The sequence below is a fragment of the Phyllobates terribilis genome, unplaced genomic scaffold (assembly GCF_046119375.1).
Source record: "Phyllobates terribilis strain yellow unplaced genomic scaffold, ASM4611937v1 Scaffold_11__3_contigs__length_659146591, whole genome shotgun sequence".
Lineage (NCBI taxonomy): Eukaryota > Metazoa > Chordata > Amphibia > Anura > Dendrobatidae > Phyllobates > Phyllobates terribilis.
The window spans coordinates 476991336-477009744 of record NW_027362771.1 but is presented as its reverse complement, the minus strand read 5'-3'; the positions used below and the strand labels follow the sequence as shown (position 1 = coordinate 477009744).

General features: G+C 38.8%; 1 protein-coding gene across 2 annotated transcripts in view; it reads left to right on the top strand.

Annotated features, from left to right (window-relative positions):
• The first annotated feature begins 543 nt into the window (after positions 1–543).
• The window catches only part of CILP (cartilage intermediate layer protein), a 68329-nt gene continuing 50463 nt past the window's right edge, over positions 544–18409 (top strand). For both annotated transcript variants that reach the window (XM_073653415.1, XM_073653414.1), the window contains exon 1: positions 544–646. The gene's annotated coding sequence lies outside the window, so the exon portion shown is untranslated. The remainder of the gene's footprint in view (positions 647–18409) is intronic.

Genomic DNA, 18409 nt, shown 5'->3' with positions numbered 1-18409 from the left:
AAATTGCAATAAAATTCAATGAGAAGGGATCAAAACATCGAATTTACACCAAAATGGTGTCAGTAAAAACGTCAGCACAGGACACAAAAAATAAGCGCTCATCCAGCCCCAGATCCCGAAAAATGGAGGCGCTACGGGTCTCGGAAAATGGTGATAAAAGCAAAAAAAATTTTGGACAATTTTTTTTGTTCACCAAAAAAAATATATATATATACACATTTGTTATATGCGTACTCGTACTGACCTGGGGAATCATATTGCCCGGTCAGTTTTAACATATATTGAAATTGGTAAATAAAAAAATTAAAAAAAAAACATTGTTGAATTGCACATTTTTGCAAAAAAAACAAAACGAAAAACAGAAAATCACTCGGGGGTGAAGGGGTTAAAGAATATAGTTTGTTTTTTTAGTTGTAGTAATTAGTGTCCCACTGTCCTGCCTGGTGGCATGAGATGCTCTATAAACCTTTTGGAATCCCTATGTGATTTCTATGCTTTTTAAGATCTGGTTTTCTCTGTGTCCTGTTGCTGCCAGCCACTCCCGAGCTGTTAGCTGAGCAGCTATATAAAAAGACCCCCACACCGCTCCGGAGGAGAAACGCAGCTCTGCAGGACAACTGGAAGCACAAAAGCACAAGCAACTTTGGTAAGACTAAATATCTGGCAATACCGCATTTGTATCGCACATAGAAAAATAGGGCAACACATCTAAGGTTTAAGTATTAAATACTAATATATTAGGATAGATAGATCTGCATTTAGTTTATTTTTTTCTATTGGGCTTAATTAAAAGTTTGTGTAATTATTATGATTGTTATATTTTATGCAACATTTTGCAAATATTAATTAGTATGAAAGCTATCTTCCCAGATATATTAGTAGGAGTATATTAGAAATGTTGAAGTTATATAATTACACTGTTATGTATTAGTTAAATAATATGATTTTTATACACTTTTTTTGTAACATTGAACTAAAGGTTTTGTACAATTATTTATTTCCAAGAGTTTACATTGTATCTGATGATATGCCCTTGTAATTGGTCATAGTATTTGTTCCTAATGTATTATTAAACGGGGTGTAATCTATTGGAAAATGTCCAAACAGGTTTAAAGTTGTTTTAATACTCTGTATGTAAAATCCATGGATCCATGGTCAGTTTATTTGCTTTTTCATGCCCATTAGAGAACAGCATGGATGTCATATATATACATCCGCATACATAACAGTGTGAAATAAATAAACCCTTCCGCAATCTACGCTCAGGTATTTAATTTTGACGTGCAAAGTTTGAGCCGCTTTGCTGACTTTTCATATAAACCATATTTATTCTTAAGTTTAGAAATTCTTTGTGTCTGGTAAGAGCTGTATCTCTTAGCTGTGTCCCAGATGAAGGATACATACATCCTGGCACGACGACAGGACATGTTGGTCATCGTCTGGATGTCCCCGATATGCTATGACATACACCTGTATGCAATATACATTTAGGGCAGCAGTGAAATGTATTCATTATGTCTATTTCCAAATTTTCAATATTGTTTTTTTGTAATACAGCACTTAACTTTACTTCTACACATAATGAAGAAGGCAGATGGGTAAAGAAAATGTATTACGGTAAATAACGTGCTGATTTTGGATATTCTCACTAAGTGCCCAGGGGAATCAATAGCACTTAATATATCTTGTGCTATGGTTAGAAAGGACTGTTTATGAATCCTAATTGCTATGAAATACTTAAAAACCCAATTGGCTTTTGGACTAAAAACTAATTTATGCTAAGATGTATAGACAGTGTGTCACAATGTTTATTCAGCACTATGAACGGTGCATGGTAAAGGACTTGTACATCAGAGCACGAAACAGTAAGAGCAGTAAGACAGGTGTTTGCGTGACCTAAGTGGTCTTAAACTAGAAGTAAAAGCTAAAATTGGATTATTTATTCTGCGTGGATGAACATTTGAGTTGGGCTTTTAACTAAGTCAATTACAAAGTTAAACATTTCCAAAAATTTCCAAAACTGAGCTACTGTCTACACAATGATAGAACAGCTGTAGGAGATCAAAATGTGGATGATTGATCCCCCCCAAAATGAATGACCTTCTTCCGTGATTTACAGCAGCCTGTAGTTTTCTTATGACAGGTAACTGCTTATAGGTAACTGAGCAGGCAAAATACAGCAGCTTGCAAAAGTATTCGTCCTTCTTGGCCTTTTACCTATTTTGCTACATTACAACCTGTGTTTACATATTTTTGTAATCCGGTTTGTGCATCAGCACTAAATAGCCAAAGTCGGTGAAGTGAGAAAAATATATGCATAAATTAAATTTATGGGATCAAATAACTAAAAATTGCATGTGCATATGTATTCACCCCTTTTGCGATGAAGCCCCTAAACATTTCTGGTGCAAGCAATTACCTTCATAAGTCACATGCTTAGTGAAAGGAAGTCCTCCTGCATGCAATCTAAGTGTCACATGGTCTGTCAGTATATACATAGTTTGTAAAGCCGAATAAAGACTTGCGTCCATCAAGTTCGACCTGTAAGTTCTGTAGTTGCTAAAGTTGATCCAGAGGAGGGCAAAAACCCCAAATGATTTAGCCAATCTTCACCTGAGGAAAAATTCCCTCCCGACTCTGAAACCAGCAGTCAGAATAAATCCCTGTATCAACCTACTATTTTATTCTATTTTTAAGTATATGCAGAAATCTGCCTGGTATCTAGAAAAGCATCCAGTCCCCGCTTGAACTGGTGTAGTGAATCCGACATTACCGTCTCCTCACTCAGTGAATTCCATATTCTCACTGCTCTTACCGTAAAGAACCCCTTCCTATGCTGGTGCTGAAACCTTTTCTCTTCCAGTCTTAGTGAGTGCCCTCTTGTTACCGTAATATCCCTCCTTTTGAACAAATCCCGGGCAAGGTCTCTATACTGTCCCCTAACATATTTGTACACATTTATTATGTCCCCCCTCAACCTTCTCTTTTCCAGGCTGAATAGTCCTAGTTTTGCCAACCTCTCTGGGTATTGCAGTCCCTCCATTCCCTTTATTAATTTTGTTGCCCTCCTTTGTACCTTTTCAAGCTCATTTATATCCTTTCTAAATATTGGGGCCCATAACTGAGCACAGTATTCCAAGTGTGGTCTGACCAGTGCTTTATACAGTGGAAGAACAATGTTCTCATCCTTTGCAGCTATACCTCTTCTGATACATCCCATTACCCTGTTTGCCCTTACAGCAGCGGCCTGACTTTGGGCACTCCAATTTAGTTTGCTATCAATCAAGATGCCCAAGTCCTTCTCCATCTCTGAATTCCCCAATGATTTCCCATTCAGTGAGTACTGGTGACTTCCATTTTTCCTTCCCATATGTATGACCTTACATTTCTCCTCGTTAAACCTCATTTGCCATTTAATGCTCCACCTACCCAGCTTATCCAAATCCCTCTGAAGGTCTTCACTATCCTCTTTTGTATTAATTGTTTTACATAACTTTGTGTCATCTGCAAATATTGATATTTTACTATTTATCCCGTTGACTATGTCGTTAATAAAGATATTAAATAACATTGGGCCTAGTACAGACCCCTGTGGTACCCCACTAGTGACGCTTACCCAATCTGAGTATATTCCATTTATAACCACCCTCTGCCTTCTATCCTTTAGCCAGTTAGCTACCCACTTGCAGACATTTTCCCCCAGCCCCATCATTCTCATTTTGTATACCAACCTATTATGTGGCACGCTATCGAACGCTTTTGAGAAGTCGAGATACACGACATCCACTGGTTCCCCCTGATCTACTCGAGAGCTAACCTCCTCGTAGAAGTCAATCAGGTTTGTTTGGCAGGAGCGATTCCTCATGAATCCATGTTGGTTCGGGGTTAATAGATTATTAGTGTCAAGATGCTCCATGATTGCCTCATTAATAAAGCCTTCAAAAATTTTGCCCACAACGGACGTCAGACTCACCGGCCGATAGTTTCCGGCGTCACTTTTTGCTCCCTTTTTGAATATTGGCACTACATTCGCCTGTCGCCAATCAAGTGGTACAGACCCAGTCTCAACAGAGTCCTTAAATATAAGATATAACGGTCTGTCTATCACATTACTTAGTTCCCTTAGTACCCGTGGGTGTATGCCATCAGGTCCTGGTGATTTGTTTATTTTAATATACACTTTACCTTTTCTGAAAGGCCACAGAGGCCGTAACACCACTAAGCAAGAGGCACCACTAACCAAACACCGTGAAGACCAAGGAGATCTCCAAACAAGTCAGGGATAACGTTGTTGAAAAGTACAAGTAACGATTCTGTTATTAAAAAAAATATATCCCAATCTCATTTTGAGCTTTGCAAAAGACATGTGGGAGACCCCTCAAATGTATGGAGGATAGTGCTGTGGTCAGATGGGACCAAAATTGAATTTTTTGGATACCAAGGTAAACGCTATGTCTGGCTCCAAACCAACACAGCTCAGCAGCCCAAAAACACCATCCCCACAGTGAAACATGATGGTCGCAGCATCATACTGATGTTTTTAGGTAGCAGGGACATAAAAAATGGAGTCCAGGAGAAATGGATGGTGCGAAATACAGGGATATTCTTGAGCAAAACCTGTTTCAGTTTGTCAGTGATTTGAGACTGGGACAAAAAAATGCCAAGGGGGTGAATAATTTCGCAAGCTACTGTATATTGTATGAATTATCCACTGCCTGCCTCACACTGCAGAATGATTGTGAATAGATATACTAGAGGTGTACAGGGTTATAATAGTAAGACCATCTGGTGACCCCAGTAGGGTTGTCAACTTGACTTTTTATTTTTAATGGACAGCTTATCAAAAATTATGGACAAACAATATTTTTTTATTAAACCATAATAAAACATTAAGAATATGTCTATAGCCTATAATTCTGCTATGAAGACATCAGATGCATGCATTGTACATTGGAAAATGATGATAATTACAGTCAAAATAATGTCTATAAGTTTCTCCAGCCTCCAAAAAAATCACAGACGCCTTCATTTTTTTATGGATAGGGCAAAAAAGTAACCAATTTTTATGGACTGTCCTGGAATTTCTTGACAGTTTGCAACTTTGGGCCCCAGGTTGTGACAAAATAATGGACTAAGCAGCATAAGACAAACTCATTTAAATTGGTTTTGGAGCCAATTACATGTCACTAGGGTCTTGAGTTGTTTGACAAATTTCCTATTGGATATTATAAATTATGTCCAGTTTATACAATGATAACATCAAAGTTTACAGCATAATTAAAAGTCAATTTACACATATTCTGTATAGATGGAGTCTTGTTCTTAGCATCACTTTCTCTAGTGGCTCCATTGAAGTCCAGCCCAATATTGTCCTAATTCTATATGTGCTCCGCCATTCACACCTTCATACTGTATATACTATCCCACATTGGGCTGAGGGCAACTTTTGTAGCATTTTGCAAACATTACATTGATTCCCAGTTTTTGACCAATGCAATCCTTATGGTATGTTCAGTGTAATGAAAAATAATGAACATGAGAGTGCAGTGTAGAATACTTGGTATGTTGTTTTAGCTGTTTCTTTAATTAGTATTGGTCGTTTTAATTTAATCCTTCTAGCCTTATGTTTTGTGTGGACATGTGTGTGTAAAATGCCTGAAGCACAGAGACCATAGGGATGATATTATACACCTCATTTGGTTATAGTGCTTTATAATGGATTGCTTTGTTCTGTAAGGAAAATGAGTATCGCTGCCACAAGTAATTAAATTGTATGAATTTTGCTGAGATGCCTGCTTAAAGACAATCTGTCAGCTGGATTTCTCCACTCTTTCAAAGACAAGTCCAGCAACACCTTTACATGGTCAGTCCAGTCCTCCATTACTGAAAAATCAATGTTTGAATTGATATGCAAATGGATATTGTAAATCAGAAGCTTCTGTCACTCCAGCTCTATTCCCCACCTAGCGCCGTCTCCTCCTGTGTGACTGAGGACTCCTTTACCTGAAGTCACACAGCACAGAGGCTGTCAGTGAAGCAAGAGAAGGCGGAGCTGGGGGGGAATAGAGCTGGAGTGACAGAGATTTCTGATCTACAGCCTCATTTGGATATTAATTCAAACGCTGATTTCTCAGATCGGGCCAGCCATGTAAAGGATATGTCCGTGAAAGCCCATGAGGGCTGGTTCCTCTCCCCACTCTACCAATCTCTACCAGTCTGTCACTGTTTGACCATTATCATTTATATCTGTATGTAAACCCTCTTCACATCTTCACATATACAGCACCATGGAAACAATGGTGATTTAAAAATAAATAATAAGAACAATAATAATAGCCTAACATGCTACACCATGTGGAAAAAAATGTGTCAAATTGCGGTGCATATTTCTGGCACAAAGTAAGCCAACTGATAGGTGATGTAAACTTAAATCCCACAGTATTAATATTAAGTATTAAGGATTTTTTTGGTTTAAGAAAACCCTTGTCCCTCAGCTGCAGTTTTTTTTTTTTTTTTTTTTTAAAAAGCAGTGGTTTTACTCACTCTTCCCAGGTCCAACACTGAGTTTCAGCTGCTGGTCCTAGTCTTTGTTTTGTCTGTAGTTCTGACATCATATTGACAGCGCTGCAGACAATAACTGAGCTTAGTGACTCTGACTTAGTTGATTGGCTGCAGCGCTGTTGATGTGACGTCAGCACTGCAGACAATAACAGACATTAGGAGCAATAGCAAAGACTCTTCCCTGCACCTGGGGGGGTTTCAGCAAAGACAGGTTTTTTTTTTTAACAAACTGAAGCCGGGCCACAGGTGTTTCTCAAATTTGAAAATCCCTTTATAGTTAGTTTTATCAAACAGTATGAAGCATTCGGTAAATTGGATGCATTTTAAGACTGTCTAGTATAAGTATACACTGTCTGAGAATTAAACAGTTTCTGATAGATCTAACCAAACGAATGTAGCACTTCTGATATATCACAAAGTAAGATTTCTTGTAACTTATACATGTGCATGAGTTCATTTGTGTACATACAGATTCATAACTCTCAATTTTAAGTTGCTAAAAAAAATGGAAAATGCTAGATTTCTTCACAAGCTGAAATGATTTGTCCTTAGAACAGCATGTAAACATGGAACTTTATCTGCTTCTCCTAGAACAATAATACCACTGATAACACACAATATTATACTGAGATCTACTTTAATCAGACAGACATTATAGTCTTGGAGCATACCAAAAAACTACAGTGTGAAAAAGTCTGTATGTATGCCTAATTTGAAGAGGATGCCCAATTTATAAAACTTATTTTCATAATACTAAAATATGAAATTCACAAGGTCATCCATTACGCAGTGTGGAGAGCAGGTACAAAGAATATCCCCCATTCTGGAGGACCTGTCCTGTGTTACATGGACCCATTTATTTGAGTGAATTCTGTGCGAGAATTGAACACTGTCTTCCAGGATTTTTCACAGGTTGTGGCAGATTACTGACTGCCCCAGCAAGACACACTGTCATCAGATTACTGTAACATCCTCTTTTAATAAGCAGGGATTGTCCAATGCAGAGAACTTCTTTAAGTCTACTAAGACTACTGTAGAGACAAAAGCATTGGGACATACCTCTTAATAATTGAATTTGGGTTTTGCATTCAATCCCATTTCCACATGTGTTTAATCTCCAGCCCCTCACCATCTAGTCTTCATGTATAAACATTTGTGAAAGAATGGCTCCTTCAATTTGAACGTGTTACTGTAATAATACTCCACCATTGTAAGAATTTTTCCCTTCCTAAATATTCCATGATCAACTGTACTGTTAAAAAGTGGAAGAGTTTAGGAACGACAGAAATTTATTCAGAAAGTGGAGGCCACGTAAAGTTATAGAGCGGGGTCGCTGAGATGCAGAATGCATAAAAGTTGTCAAATTTCTGCAGAAACTGCAAAATACAAACCTCCTCTAGCATTTAATCAACACAAAAACTGTTTGCTTTGTAGCATGAGTTTCCATGGCATAAGAGTTGCATGAAAGCCCAACATCACCAAGTACAATGCCAAGCGTCAGATGGAGTGGTGTAAAGCCACCACTGGACTCTGAAGCAGCGGAAACTTTGTTCTGAGGAGTGACGAATCAAACTTCTCTATCTGACAGTGTGATAAATGAATCTGGGTTCAACCCCATTGAAACACCTTTGGGATGAGCTAGAACAGAGATTGTGAGCCAAGACCTTATGCCCAACATCAGTGTTTGACCTCACAAATGCCTTCAGGAAGAAGGGGCAAAAATTCCCAAAGACACACTCCAAAATCTTTCAGAAAACCTTTCCAGAAGAGATGAGTGAATATATTCAAGTGGAATTAAAATTCTACCAAATTTTTCAAAAATCCACATTCTCCAAAATGCAGAAAATTTTTGTAATTCACTTCTGTGCGGATTCAGCAAAAAACTGTAAAGGGCCATCAAAATGTTAAAAAATAAAAAAAAATCCTTATACTCACCTTACTTTTCTGGCCTCTCCATCCCCCCTCCGATCCATGACGCATCTTCTGTTTGCCACCGCTCGTGGTGAAATATCTGCACAATGTGACAGTGCTCATTGTGACGCTGTGAACTTTCAGGGATTTCAGCGTGAACGGAGGCCAGCAGAAGATGCTTTGAGAACTGGACAAGTGACGGTGAGAATCAGAAGTGTCAGAGAAGTGACAGTTGAGGTGAGTATAAGGATTTTTTTTACTTTTTACAGCTGAAGAGACCCCAGCGAATAAAAAGGGCATTAAATTCACACAGAATAACCTCTCTGCCAAGTGAACTTTCCAAGAAAACCCACATGAACAGTGGAATTAAAATTTTGCCTGATCTGATTATCTCTACTTCCCAGAGAGATGAAAAATGTTAGAGTTGAAAACCTACAATATATTAATGCCTATGGATTTAGAATAGAATGTCAGAAAAGCTCCTGTAGGTGTAATTTGTAGGGGTCCCCATACTTTGTCCATGTAGTGTAATTTTATAAATCTTGTTCACATTTTATGATATTTGGATTTTATGATTTCTTTAAAGAACAAAAATATATCAATTAAGCATGAAAACTGGCAAGCTGCCAATTGTCAAATTAGCCTAATCTGACTACATCTCCATAGCAGATTAGGTGCATGAATATTTGCATTCTTTTCTAGCTTTTTTTTTTTTTTTTTTAAATGCTACCAGGTCTGGCACAAGAAAAGTATAAATCAAAAACTTAAAAGGGGTTAAGATAATAAAAAATCAAAAGTAATTAAACAGGACCTTTAACCAAATTTTCCATGTTGAACTGGACACAGGTTGTAATAGTGGCTGTAGAGTGGAATAAAACATTTTGGTTTTGTTTTTTAAATTGTGCCTTTCTGCTGCGGAGATATTACCAATAAAAGTATTTGGCCCCTATTGACTTAATTTCCGTTAATTCCAAAGTGGGTGTTATCAAATAGTTTTCACTAGTGGCATATACTTCTTCCTCATGTATGATGCTGACCAATTATAAGCTGGCAGCAACACTCAAAGGAAAGATAAAAATGTCCCACAATAGCTCAGAGCAGATTTCTCACTGCCTGTCTGGATTTGTGTCAGTATCATACTTATGTCTGTTCTGCTCCCTGCAACCTGTAATCACTCTTCGGTGATATCAGAACTGTCATTATGTCTCACACAGGAGTAACCTGCCTGTTACTCGTGTGTAAGATGTAATGACAGGCACAACTGATCTGATGGCAGAGTGATTACAAGTTGAGCACAACAGACATAAGTGTGACACTGACACTTTGAGCTCTCAGCTCTGAGCAGACAGTTTGGGGTGAGGGGCAGTACAGCAGAGATTACAATGCTATGAAAGGAGGAGAGGTTTGTAATCTGACACAGCTAAACTCAGTTGTACTGCCCCTCTCTCCACGCTGACTAATGCAGGAGGTTAGACCAGAAGATCAGAACTGTATCTTTTGCATCTGACACAGTGAAAAACATGTTCTGAGCTATTGTGGGACATGTGTAGCTGCCTGCTTATGATTGGCTAGCATCATGCAGGGGGAAACACATGTCACTAGTGATATCTATCTGGTAACACCTACTTGAAGTTAACAAAAATTAACTCATTAGGGGCCAAATACTTTGACTTCTATTATCTCTGCAACAGGGAGGCAAGATTTAAAAAAAAAAAAGTTTTATTCCACTCTGCAGCCATTATTACATTGTGTCTCCAGTTCAACATGAAAAATTTGGTGAAAGTTCTCTTTAAAGGGAACCTGTCACCAGAAGAAAACACTATTAACATGCAGACATGGGGTTAATATGCAAGCTAATAGTGTTACTAACCTGCATTGGGGCCAGCTGTCAGTCAGGGTTGTGGGCGCAATTACAGCCACCGATCTGTATTCTCAGAGTGGTGAGTGAACTAGCTCCGGAGCCACCCCCGTGAGATTGTTACATTACATAGACAGTTAGGATTAAAATAAATGTTAGTTTCGGACCACTCTGAAAAGTAGTGGACAACTTCTTTAAACGAGACGCCATCAGAGGGCAGAGGCTGCGATCACTGCTGTAGCCTCTGCTAAAAACCTGAAAAGAAGCATCATCTGTGACTTCCGTTTCAGGGGTTGGGCTAGTCCCTGCTCTACTGAGTTGTGTTGGTTGTTAAATTCCGATGTATGCTTAGTAGGATCTTGTCTGTGTGCAATACTCTTTTTAATGATGAGAAGGGACAAGATGACAGGAGAGCACACTGTCAGTGCACATTGCAATAAGTATATGAGCATAGACCAGCCCAACCCCCACAAGTGATGTCAGTGATGACGCCTCATTTCAGGATGGGGACAATTACCGCAACCTCTGCTCCCTGATGACGTCTCATTTGAGTATCCCAGCATGCACAGGGATTTTCAAACAAAGCGTCATCAAATGGGAAGAATGCCAAAAAAATAAAGCAAATGGAGTAGAGAGGGATAAAGAGGGTCTTTTTAATTAAGGTATATTAGAAAAGAGATTAGATTATTCCATTAACTAGACATTTAGGATTAAAGTAAGTGTTAATGTCAGACCACCCCTTTAATGATAATCCAGCAACAATTTATATCTATGCATGTACAATCGTTATTTGGCATTGGACATTAGATTATAATATAAATGTAACATAACAATAGCCCAGTATTAACATTTTGTTTCTTCATTCATTTCTGGTCTGACCTAAAAAAACTCATGCGGAAATTGCAACAAATGTGCATTATGTGAACAAGGACTGGCACGTGATCCAATGGAAAAAGTATTTTTTTCACGTAGACTCCAAAGTTTCTTGACTCTCATGACAATGCTGAGGAGGAGGCAGCTGGCAGGACACTACATGCTATGGTGCACGCTCTCCTGAGATGTGAGATGCAATACGTCATCCAAACACATTTCATGACAATGGTGCAATGCAGTGAATGAATGCCAGGCTTCCCGAACTAATATGTTTATGGACAAGGTTCCCTTAGACAAGGAACATATAACTTGCTGCAAGTGTTTATATATGAACCAACAAGTCATATGTTACACATCACTGCATATAAATACAACAACTATAATTACAGAATAATCTGGTAAAAATGATCTGAGCGCCATATGTGTGGAATGGACATAGAACTAAATAGCCAATAGTCCTTTGGGAATATCATGCACAGATATCCTCTATATGTTTGTTACTGAACCATTTTAAATTTTCTGCACTTTTTTTCCACACAGCTATAGTCCCTAAATCATAAAGCACTCGTTTTCCCCACTGAGATATTTGGGTAGGACTCGGGAACATTGGTAACATTGACTACTTTAGCATATAATATCAAAGTTATTCGAGATTGTACATGTCAATCTTTTTCCACAGTTTTCACTGACTACATGTCACATTCGTTCATGTAAAAACTGTCAGGGACTAGATGTCTTCCAATGTGAGAAGACAAGGCCACGTTATGGGCTTGATTAATCAAAGCTTTTAAGTGTAAAAAGCTTTGAAAAGATGCATAATTTTTGGTGCACCTCGACGCTGAAATTTTGAAAATTTTGGCATTCTTCAACATTTTCACCCAGCTCCAACATAATTATCAGAGCGGGAGCATCGTGACTGCAGCTCAACAAATTCATGGTGAGCAGCGGCGATCGGTATGCTACAAATCTTATTCCAGCAGGGACTGGAGTAGGATTTTTGGCGAGGTAAACACACAGCTGTACAACACTTCTCCGACGTTCTTTGTAAATCAGTAGTGTCTGACTCCAGCACACCTCTTCATCAAAACCAGCATGAACAATGCCGATGTTGATGAATCGGGCCCTATGGGTCTGAAATGATGTATAGGGGTCTAAAAGCTATTACTAAGAAAAGGAAATATACAGACAAGAACCCTTACCTCTCCTGTGGTATTACCACTACTTTATTGTCATTACTCTGGTTATACTACTATTATTCCACTTATGATACTAAAATAACGTCAAAGTCCACAAGGCTTGTGTCCTCAGCTGCAGCTCTACCACCGCTCTCAGAATACTTTCATATATGTATTTTCAGTCCGTATGCTTTTCATATGCGCAATGGTCCTCACGCAGGCAGCAAACAGACCAATTGTAGCCTATGTCCTAGTGCACATGGGGGATTTTCCACACAGCTTCAGGTCTAAGTGGAAAAAGTCGCAATATGCACTAGTTTGGTCCGATATATGGTTAGGCAGAGTTGTATATAGGATATAGAGTGTATTCTAAATAGAGATTAGCTTCATGAGGTGCAAAATATCTATGGTGGATGCAACTGTGCTGAGCCCATTATAGCAAAGCTGTGTTGGAAGCCTGTACTATTTTACACATTCATCAGTCAGCCAGCTTCCAGCACAGCTCAAAGTCATCAATTCGGAGAGTTAGAGCTAATTAGGAGCACACAGGAGAGGGAGGGGTCTGCAGCACTGAGGAGAAGCAGGATGCTGCTGGGAAATTTAGTTTTAGCAGTGTAAAAATAGGACTGCCCAAATTCAGTTATATGAAGCTGGATGCTTAGATGCAGATGTAGATTAAAAAGCCACAAAACAGAATCTTTATGCTGGGCTTGGTCTGTATATTAACAAGAAGTATGCTTTTATTGTGTTTTTTGTGAAAAATAATGTGACTGTGGGAATAACCCTTTGAAATGGAGATTGTCAATGCCATGGCCAGCAAGCCAGTTAACAAGCGGAAATGTGACGCATCCTCATTAGACATTGGCAGACATTTCTGGAGGATGTGTTTATACTAAAAAAATGCCAAGGATACCAATGGCACGTAAAGCAGCCTGGTAGGGATGTACAATTACCCTGCTCTATGTACCTATACAGATATGATTAAATGTTTATTTCCATTGGAAGACATACAGAAACCTGATTCTGGCCTTTTAACTCTAGGATACAGGAGACGTTGCCCACAGAGCCAAAAATAAGTAATGAAAACCCAGACATTCATCTTAAATCTTTCCTCTACCAGATGAAAGGATCCAGAGCGAGGAAGATTCTCATGATTATAAATAACTTTGCAGTCCAATGAAACATATAGCAGAGGATCGTTCTGGAACGTCGCTTTAGATCTGAATGACAAGAGAAGCATTTCCCCAGTGCTGATGTATAAAGCAGCCTGTGTTCTCATGACATCTTTACACAATTGTGCCGCTTATGGCATGATGTCACACACCTTCGTGCAGTCAGCTGGTTAGGAGGACTCATGATTAGACGCTTGGTTAACAAGCAGCACATTTGCTTTCTACGTCTGGCTTTTTCAAGGCTCAGTTTCAGCTCAATGGATTCTTATTTCAAGGCAAGCAAAAGTTGAAAGTTGTCCGACATGCTAAATAAGTCTTCCTTCTCTTGATTTTCAATGAATTGGATTTATAGATTTTCTTAAGTAGGATTAGTGGATTATAGCAGGGAAGTTGCTACAATCTAAATTTTGGGCCCCCAGAGAAAACATGAACAGGGGGTTACAGTGGTTTCACACATACAGTTCTAATGCATTTTCTATGTTGTTTTTTGCTTGTTTTTGAGGAAACTTGTTACTTTAAGGAGGAGCTGTCACTTCCCAAACTTATGTAATTTTTTTTACCTGGCGTAAATGTGGCTGTTCTCCTGAATCTGGCAATGCTTTTCTTTTGCTCCTACTCTTCTCCATTCCTGAGATATGACCCCCTCTTCTCTGCATATAATCCTAGTCTTTTTAGACAACTGGGCGTGGTCCTCAAAATATGCCCACTGAAGCATTTAGAATCAGACCTATTTGGCTTCCTGCCGGCAGCTGCCGGTAACAACTGATCAGTGGGGGCACCAGGTGTCAGACCCCTACCGATCAGACATTGATGACCTATCCTAAAGATTAAAGTAGTGGACAACCTCCTTAAAATACTAGATTTCTATGCAGGGAAGAGAGCCATATCTCTGGAATGGAAAGGCACAGAAACAAAAAAACATTGCCAGTTTCAAGGGAACAACGTAAAAATTATATATCTACGGCTAGTTATAGGTCCTATTTAAAGTCAAAAGTATAATATACAGTTGAAACCAGAAGTTTACATAAACTATATAAAAAGACACATATACATGTTTTTCTCAATATCTGACATGAAATCAGAATAAACCTTTCCCGTTTTAGGTCAATTAGGATTACCATAATTTTTAATATTAGCCAAATGCCAGAATAATGAGAGAGAGAGAATGTTTTAAGGCATTTTTATTACTTACTGCAAAGTCAAAAGTTTACATACATTTCATTAGTATTTGGTACCATTGCCCTTAAACTGAATGACTTGGGTCAAACGTTTGGGATATCCTTCCACAAGCTTTTCACAATAGTTGGTCGGAATTTGGACCCATTCCTCCTGACAAAACTGGTGTAACTGATCCAGGTTTGTAGGTCGCCTTGTAAAGGACATATCAATATTCATGCTATAGTTACTTTTATAGTTACTTCATTTTTTATTGCTTGCTTCTAAAATCATGTTATTATTACTCCTTGCATAGCATACATTCTTTTATTCTTTTCTCCTGCTTCACATGCAATTTTCTCACAAGAACCTTTTCTCTCAAGAACATTCTATGAAATACCCTGCTCCTGTTATCTAACTAGTCTGAGCCGGGATGTATAACCTTGTAACTTTCCATCATGTGCCGAACTAACGATAATATGACCATATGTGTGTTTCCGTAATAATTGTACTAACATTGGTTTAAGCCTGTAGTATGGCTGTAGGTGATTGGCTATTGATATACTCAAAACAATATATAATGCTAAGTAAAATAAACGGGATTAGAGATTCTCCGAATCCTCCCATACAGAGCTCTGTCTCCGTCTGGTTCCCTGATTGCAATCAACCTTGTAACATAATAATTTGACACTCACTTGGTCAACCGTGAAGGGTCATTGCTGCCCTCCCTCAACAGCCTTGCTGGCACCTGCCTTTTCAGCTTTGCCCATAAATTTTCAATAGGATGGAGATCAGGGCTTTGTGATGGCCACTCCAAAACCTTGACTTTGTTATCCTTAAAGGGGTTGTCCACTACTATTCAAAAAAGCCCAGTGTGTTTTTATGATGAAAAGAAGCTTTTTTTAATTACCTCCCTCTTCTGTTTCTGCCTGTGAGCGGCGCTATCGCTGGCCGCTCACAGGCATCAGGTGACCCCCGGCTGCAGCCGGCTCCGACATCCGCTGATGTTACGTCATGATTCCGGATGCAGCCGGGGGTCTCTCTTCTGCGTTACACAGTGGCTTCTGGGTTGTGGGCGGGGGTACCGTGGGTTGTGGGTGTGGGTGCTGGGTGTGACGTGCGGGGTAACCACGCCCACAACCCAGCAGCCACCACGGGGACCCCAGCTCTGAGTTAGGTCTCACTTGACGTGACGTCAGCGGGGGATCACGTGCTGCTTGTGAGCGGCCAGTGATAGCGCCGCTCACAGGTAGAAACAGCAGAGGGAGGTAATTAGAAATGAGTTTCTTTTCATCATAAAAGCACATTGAGCTATTTTGAATAGTAGTGGACAACCCTTTTAAGCCACTTTGTTACCATTTTGGCAGTATGCTTCAGGTCATTGTCCATTTGGAAGACCCATTTCCTCCCAAGCTTTAACTCCCTGGCTGATGTCTTGAGATGTTGCTTCAGTATTGCCACATAATCTTCTTTTCTCATGATGCCATCTATTTTGTGAAGTACAACAGTCACTCCTGCAGCAAAACAACCCCACAACATGATGCTGCCACCCTGGTGTTTCACAGTTGGGATGGTGTTTTTAGGCTTCCAAGCTTTTCCTTTTTCCTCCAAATGTAACGATGATCATTATGCCCAAAAAGTTAAATTTTAGTTTCATCAGACCACAGGACATGTCTCCAAAAATTAAGATCTTTGTTCCTGTGTGCATTTGCAAACATTAATATGTCTTTTTTATGTTTCTTTTGGAGTAATGGCTTCTTCCTGGCAGAGTGGCCTTTCAGCCCATGTTGATATAGTACTCATTTCACTGTGGATATTGACACAATCTTACCAGCTTCTGCCATCGTCTTTACAAGGTCTTTTGCTTTTGTCCTTGGGTTGATATGCACATGTTGGACTAAAACACGTTCATCTCTGGGACACAGAACCCGTCTCCTTCCTGAGTGGTATGATGGCTGGAGATTCCCATCTTGTTTGTACTTGCGTATAATTGTTTGTACAGATGAACGAGGCACCTTCAGGTATCTTGAAATTGTACCCAAGGATGAGCCAGACTTGTGCAAGTTCACAATTCTCTTCCTGATATCTTGGCTGATTTTTTTAGACTTTCCCATGATGCTACACAAAGAAGCAGTGTGTTTCAGGTGTGCATTAACATACATCCACAGGTGTGTCTCTAATAATCTCAGATGTTGCCAAAAAAACAGAAAAATCAGAAGCTTCCAAACCCATGACATCATCATATGGGCAGTCCAGAAATTTTTAAAGGCATAGTAATCTTAGTGTATTTTGACTTTGTATACATTTGACTTTGCAGTAAGTAATAAAAATGCCTTAAAACATTCTCTCTCTCTTATTATTCTGGCATTTGGCAAATATTAAAAATTATGATAATCCTAATTGACCTAAAACAGGAAAAGTTTATTCTGATTTCATGTCAGATATTGAGAGAAACATGCATATGTGTCTTTTTATATAGTGTATGTAAACTTCTGGTTTCAACTGTACATACTGTACACAGTGTTTGGTCTTTTGATGACTTTATGAAATTTTTATCAAAACGCAATATGCTCTAAGATTGGTATGTTTTTCCTTGTGTTTTTTTTCTTCTAAGTGATCTAAAATAAAAAAACAAGAAAAAAACATGCACAAAACATCACAAAATAAAATGCCATGCAAAGTAAGAAAATAATTATATTAAAAGTATTGAAAGTCCTGGCATTCTTTCCTTTTTGAAAAAAATGCAGAAAAAATATGTGTGAGCAAATGATCGCACAAATTCGTAATATTATTATTGCCTCAATATTTATCAGGCAGTCAAGCAGTAGATGAGTCTGCTGCTTGAACACCTAGCCCATGGCGCTAAGACCAAAACAATGTTCCTTTGATGCCTTTTAGTATGCTATTATTATAAAGCAATAGATAGCCACTGTAGGATGTGAAGAACATAAGAAGATCATTAATTTTTAAGGGATGGGCCATGTGTTTCTTGCAGCTGAGTGGCAAAAATAGCATATGATTTTACCATGAATTGTCACCATTTAATTCCTTTTTATTGTGCACTGTAACCACTGTATCTAAAAACCCTATGGCTATGATCACAAGAAGTAGTTTTACATAGATTTTTGAGTCGATTCTGCTCCAAAATCATCATGAAAAATGAATCAAAATTGTTTTGAATAAGCTTTCTATTGATTTGAATGGGAAAATCCATAGTGCACATGGTGCTGTTATTCCTACAATTTTTTTTCAAATGGTAAAAGAAGCAGCTTGTCAATACGTGAGGGTTTTTTTTCTGCTTAAGTAAATGCTACAAACTTGACTTCTGAACTAATTAAAGCAGAAAAAAACACTCCATAAACAAAGTAGCATCTTCCTCTCATCTTACCCTTACTGTCGGGGTTCCTCAGGGTTCAGTCCTAGGTTCCTTCCTCTTCTCTATACATTGCCCTTATTGGACAAACCATCTGTAGATTTGGTTTTCAGTACCATCTCTATGCTGATGACACCCAATTATACACATCGTCTCCTGACATCACCATTGCCTGTCCGCGGTCTCTAACATTCATGTCCTCCCTCTATCTAAAACTGAATTTGTCAAAAACTGAACTTGTGTTTCCTTGCCCTCTACTAACCTTCCTAATCTCAATATTGCCATTTCCATGTATGGCTCTACCATAACTCCCTAGTAACACGCCAGCTGT